Genomic DNA, 6,153 nt, shown 5'->3' with positions numbered 1-6,153 from the left:
GTGACACTTTATTTAACACCAGCTATTAATACACGATGGCATTTTCTATCAAGGGTGTCATAAAAAGGTCAGAGTCTATTACTGCAACTTGTACATATGAAGACAGGCTCATCCCTTAAGCAACACTAATATCCTACTACTTCCAGCCAGCTTACCCCAAGTACAGCCTTATTCTGCCAAGGTGGAGGCATCAGAAGCACCAGCCACCAGGAGTCAGTCACAGAGAAGATGATTTCAGCAGCATTTTCTTCTTCCTTTCATCACGTCTTCTGTAAATAATCATTCACAACTACAGCACATCTCCTGCTTCCAGAACAGGTCCTGTCAAGGCCTATCAAGGCCAGGCAAACTGGTTTTTAGGACTGCTGGTTATAATACAATCTCTTCTTAGGTAAAGCATTATTGAATAGCTCCTGATTTTGCTTGTTATACTGATCTGAAAAGTCTTTAGCTGACTAATTCCCAGCCTCAAGGTTGTGTACTCTGTGTTCTTTTCATCTCCTCATTTACTATGAGTCGCTCAGCTGATCATTTGAAATCTCACTGGATTAGTCTTGTTCTCTCGGTGCAACACTGCTTTTCGAACAGCAACTTGGAATACCCAAAGATGGGTGAAATTAGTGGTGGTTTAGGACTATTATTTGTACTAAGGTTAACAAAACATAACTGGGATTGAATGCCAACTATGTTTTAATATGCAAATCAGAACACTGTAGAACAGAAATTGAGCTCAACCTTTCCATGCTCACAAATATCCACCAAGCTTTTCACTTTCAATTAAATCATTTCATTTGTCAATAAACTTTGTGAAAACTTCATCTGACACTTCCCATATTCTTCTGTGAACTCCACAGCAGTTTTTTCTCAGCTCATTCCCATCCATCCATTTCAGTTTCTCACTTTAATGAGGTCCCACTGAGAAAAGATGACTTTGTACACAAAACGGATTCAGTAATAAAGCCAAGACATTGTGGGCTTTCTAATAATTAGAGAGCAACTGGAAAACGAAGAGCTTGCTAAAGCAAAATAAAGCACTTCAATGTTGATATGGACTAATCAGCAATTGACTTCGTATATACTGTACATAAATGTATTGTACTGCAGGGGTGATGACCCTCAATTTATGGCACAGCTAGTTATATCTATTTCCCAACAGCATCACTACAAAGCTCCTTTTCCTCCTTTAACCCAGCCCTCAAAGCAGGCATACATAAAACGGCACAGGTGAAGCATCTGTGAGTGCAGATGTGGCAGCTTTCCCAGTGATGAATTGGGGTAGGCTCGCACAACCTCTGGCACTGCAGTGCAAAAACCAGGATCTGGACACCACGGGTCCTGCTGGGCTTGACAGTGCCACGCAGGAATGTTACCCTCTCCATCTTGCAGGAGAAAAAGGGCCAGTGCTTGCTCAACCCTGCCTGAAGCAGCTTCATTTTTATCACTGCAGAAATAGGTGAGGACCATACAGGAAACTAAACTAAACACATAACAAACAAGCATTAAGCATACTTGTTAATTAGAAAGACTGCTGCACAAGACTATTGTATACACTGTCAAGTTCATCAAGTAGCTGACAAACTTAGAGTTGAAAAAGCAACCCGCTATAAAGGATTGGATGGGCGTGGAGCAACCTACTCTAGTAGAAGGTGTCCCTGTCCATGGTAGCAGTTGGAACTGGATAAGCTTTAAGGTCCCTTCCAACTCAACCCAGTCTGGGCTTCTATGATAAGATTCTATGATCGTTTCTCATGACGCAGTGGCACCAGAGCAGTGTGCTCTAGGAAACTAAAATTCAGAGGCAGATGTTTAGGTTTTGTCCAAATACACCTTGGTTTGAACCCTTCCAGGCAGCACAGGAAGGGCTCTGCAGCTCCACACCAGCTCAACTCCACGTCAAGAAAGTGGCATGTGCCACTTTGAAGGGAGACTCTGGGAGAAGGGCTGGGACTTGAGCAAGCAGCAGCAGGGAAGCCTCAGGAAAGGCAGGCTTGACAGCACTTCACTTCTTCTGATCTGTTTGTTCTGCCCTCCCCTGTCAATGACACTTACCCAGGCACTGAAAGGAACAAAACCCACCGGGGAACAAACTGCCTACTCTACTCTGAAAAGACATTACATCGGTAAAATGGCAGCTGCACCAACAGGTGAAAATCAGCCCTGTTTGCTACATTAAAGCTCTAATTTAATTTAGAGGACAATCACTTGCCAATCAAGCAAACATATCATGAGCATTTTCCCTTGGGTCTGGCCATGTCCAGGAACCACAGCTACTTTGTTTGCCATGCACTACTTTAACACAGTACCAGTGAAAAACAAAACACATTTTCCACTGCTACACTAGCAGCCCCTTAAGACTTATTTTGCATTTCCTATTCAGGCTTGACCTTCCCTGGTCGTAATAATAATCCCGATAAGCACCTTCACTACAAACTTGCTGCATGTCTTCTTGTACGACACAAACTTTGCTCTTTACAACCTCAGGTATCTCATTTCAAGCAGTGCTCATCTGAAAAGACCTCAATTTGCACGACCCAGGAGCACAGCACGCTGTGAAAGGCTTCCACTCCCACTGTCCTCAGCTCATGATTAAGAAATGCGTTTTGAAGTGAGGGCTCACAAAGGCCTCCTGCAGCTTCCCAGGTGTCAGGCAAACCTTTGACACCATACAAAGTCTGATGCCCATACGCATACACAACATTCAAACCACTGATATCCCCAAAATGACTTGACAGATGCAAGCTGTAGCGAGACGATTGGGCAGATTTACTAGTGAGTAATGATTTTATATGTATTTATGTTTTAAATAAGTGTATTTTAAATATCAGCCTTCATCTGGATTCTTCTGTTTTGCGTGTTACCTTGCCTTTGAACTCTCTTCTGTACTGCTTTTGTTTAGCTCGGTGCTGGAAGTTGACCTTTTATTGCAATGAGAAACAAGGTCTTGGGCAAGGGAAGTACAAGACAAATGGACCAAAGTAAAATATGATGGATTGCTTGAGTTATAACATCAAACTGCTATTGCAGGCTTTATTCCTCATAAAGCACTCTCCTAAACTGTCTCCATGTAAAAGCAGCCTTTACATGTCATAGCATTATATTCCCTGACAATTTACACATTCTAAAACACAATTCCAACCTGACTCTTATAAAGGATGGTTTAATTGCTCCAGAGAAACCGTGAAAGTATTAAACTCTACTTCAAACACGTGCTATGCCTTCCCTCCATGGCCCCAGAAGAACAACCCAGAGCTACCTGTCCCTGACGTGCGTGTGTGAGGTTTAGCTACAAAGCGGCCACTGCAGAGTGGGTACTGCTGAATGCTGCTGACTCTCCAAAGAGAATCAAATCAAGTGATTTGATCAGCGGATTTGTTTCCAAACCAGTGAATAAAACCATCCTGGCTGTAACTGTGCCTCCACACTGCCTCCCAGGGTTTACAGAAGCACTGTGCCAGACAGCACTGTTCAGACGGTTTAGGCATGACTTCGTTCCCTTGAGAGGTCATTTCACAAAACTAGCAGGACAGGTCCAAGCTGGCAGGAGCACCCATAGAGAAGATTGTATGGCAGGACCCCAACGGGACATCCAGTTCCTTCATACACTGATGCAAACACTACGGGGGAGCAGGGGCAAGTCCTGCTGCTGCGAGTTCCATCAGCCAGCTCATTCTCCACATCAGCAAGTGCATCAGTATGTGCTGAACGAAGCAGTAACAGTCTTCACTAACTATGCAGAAACAGTAAGTTAGGCACCATCTTTTATGCTTTGCTAAACTGTGATCAGGGAGTGATACAGAAAGTACATCACTATTATGCATAGCATACTAGGAAATTCCCTGCAGGCAATTCAGCAAAATCTAAGGAGTATTCAAGGGCAGCGTCCCCCCAAGTCAGACCCTGAAAAAGCCATTCTAATCATGCTAAAAAACGTACTATGCTCATAGAGGAGCTCTATGAACAGGATTCTCCAGAAGACTCTGTCCATTCCCTTTGAAGGACTTAACAGAAATGAATCTGGAGTCTTCTTGTAGGATCACAACAGCTCCCTTTACAGCCAGCAGAATTTGTCACCTGTGAGCCTTTGAGTTCAAGAAGCAGGCCTCTAGCAGATCCAGCCTTGCAAGAATGAATTTTCTTGATCTCAGGAGAGACAGCTTAATAATTGCATCCATTTGTGTGTGTACAAGAATCCAATCATTACTACCACCAATTACTAAGTGCTATGCCCACTGATCAGAATCCTGCCTCAAAGACTGCCATCCAGATGTGAAACTACAGCTTTCCTCTTAATGCCACATGGAATTTTGCACTCAGAGGCCAGCCTGTTGTTCTGAACAACTCTGGCTGCTTTGTCTTGCTCCCATGATGGAAACATTTCTGGGAGCTGGTGTATGCAGATAATAGGGTTTTTTCCAGGGACTCTTCTTGTAGGGACACTGGAGTAAGTTGCAGTTTGTAGAGTGCCAATCCACCACACAGCCATTGCTCCCTCACCCTTCTGAGGGGCCATTTCAGCCATCTCTGGGTGACATCTATGCCTGCACTGGGGTGATACCAGCTTTCTAACAATTCTCAGCCTTTTTATACAACAGTCTTCTACAACCCCATAGCTGTGACAGTTATCATTTACACTCAGGAGCAGAGCAATAATTTATGAACTGCGGAAGGTAATTGCAGCATCATAATTGTTCTTCCTCTAAATTTACTCAGAACAATGAAGACACTAATGGTCTCATTAACCTAATATTTCCTTAATGCCTATATTATGTTTTTGGCAGACCCTGCTTCATTACTTACTCAATTGACCTCTCTTTCTATCACAAACAAATAGCTTCTTGCTTGCCATCATGTTACCAGTGCTTGGGGTGAATACTGAGAAGAGATGAGAAGAAGGAAAACCACTGTTGAACCACAGGGAAAAGAAGTTCTAGTGAAGTGGTCAAACCCCCCCCAAAAGTTGGAGACTCAGAGTAAGACAAAAATTGGACCCAGTTTTTTTCTGGGTTGCTGTTCAAACAACATTCCCTAATTATATTTTAATTAGTGTGTGAGTCTCCCTCCCTTTCTATGTACAAAGGGGCATATACGTAAAACTAAGTGTGCTCACAGGTAGGTATAAATGAGACTATCCATTCGGAAGTTTTAAGGGATTCAACTAACACCATAAACAAACAAAAGACATAAAATGGCCTGGAAATCACTTTTGGGAAATAACAAGCTAGCTGACTGCTCACTACAGGTACAGCTCCATAGAGTGTAAAGTAAGTGACTTACAGACACTGAATTATCAGCTGATGCCAGAACTGGTAGTTTAGGTAAAATCTTTCAAAACTCTAATTCATTCTCAGATGATGCTCGGTCAGGAAGTTTTCCCTGATACTGGAAAACCAAAGTGCAAAGCTCACCAGCAGCTAAATAAATAGCAGTTTATACTCCACATCAGACTGATAACATGTGAACCGCTGCAGGAAGCCCAAGCGCTGACATAATAAAAGTTGTTCCATCCATCATGATTTAAGTATTTAATGAAAGTAAGGACTTTTAGGGAGAGGTACAGTTTTGGTTGGGTTTAGACCAATAACATGGGGATGAAGAAAAATGCTCATTTTGTTCATATAAAAGCTTTCTTTAAGAGTGAAGAAGTCTTCAAAGTTAAATGCAAGTTGAGAATGCTTGCTGAACTTCCTAACAGCCAGAACAATCAACTCTCTTCTTGTAAAACAAACCTCTTCTTTTCCTACTAAAGAGAAGAGGTGCATGCAATGCACCAGTGCCACCAGGAGCCACCAAAAGAAGTTTCTCCTCTACTCTGCTTATAAAGCCAGGAAAACAACAAAAACATCTCATTTATGTTAGTTCTTTTGGGACTACTGAAGGAAACCCAATGGGCTGAGGTGTTCTGCAACACCTCATGCTCCTCTTCACTCCTAGGCACACTGTACCTAGTTCAGTGATTTTTTTCTTCTTTTAGTGCTATTCAATGGATAGATTCTTTCAATCAATTACTTTTACACGGTCTTCCAAATTCCACATCATTCTAAACATGTCTCAGGCTATTTCCATCTGTTTTCTGGATAACTTTGGACTCTGACAAGTCCTGGCATAGAGAAGAAATTTATTTCCTCTAATCTTCAAAATTTTCCTGAAGCAATT

The sequence above is a fragment of the Pezoporus wallicus genome, unplaced genomic scaffold (assembly GCF_028554395.1).
Source record: "Pezoporus wallicus isolate ANWC-B61680 ecotype Strahan unplaced genomic scaffold, APGP_CSIRO_Pwel_v1 contig_5935, whole genome shotgun sequence".
Classification (NCBI taxonomy): domain Eukaryota; kingdom Metazoa; phylum Chordata; class Aves; order Psittaciformes; family Psittacidae; genus Pezoporus; species Pezoporus wallicus.
Note: the sequence above shows the minus strand (reverse complement) of the source record.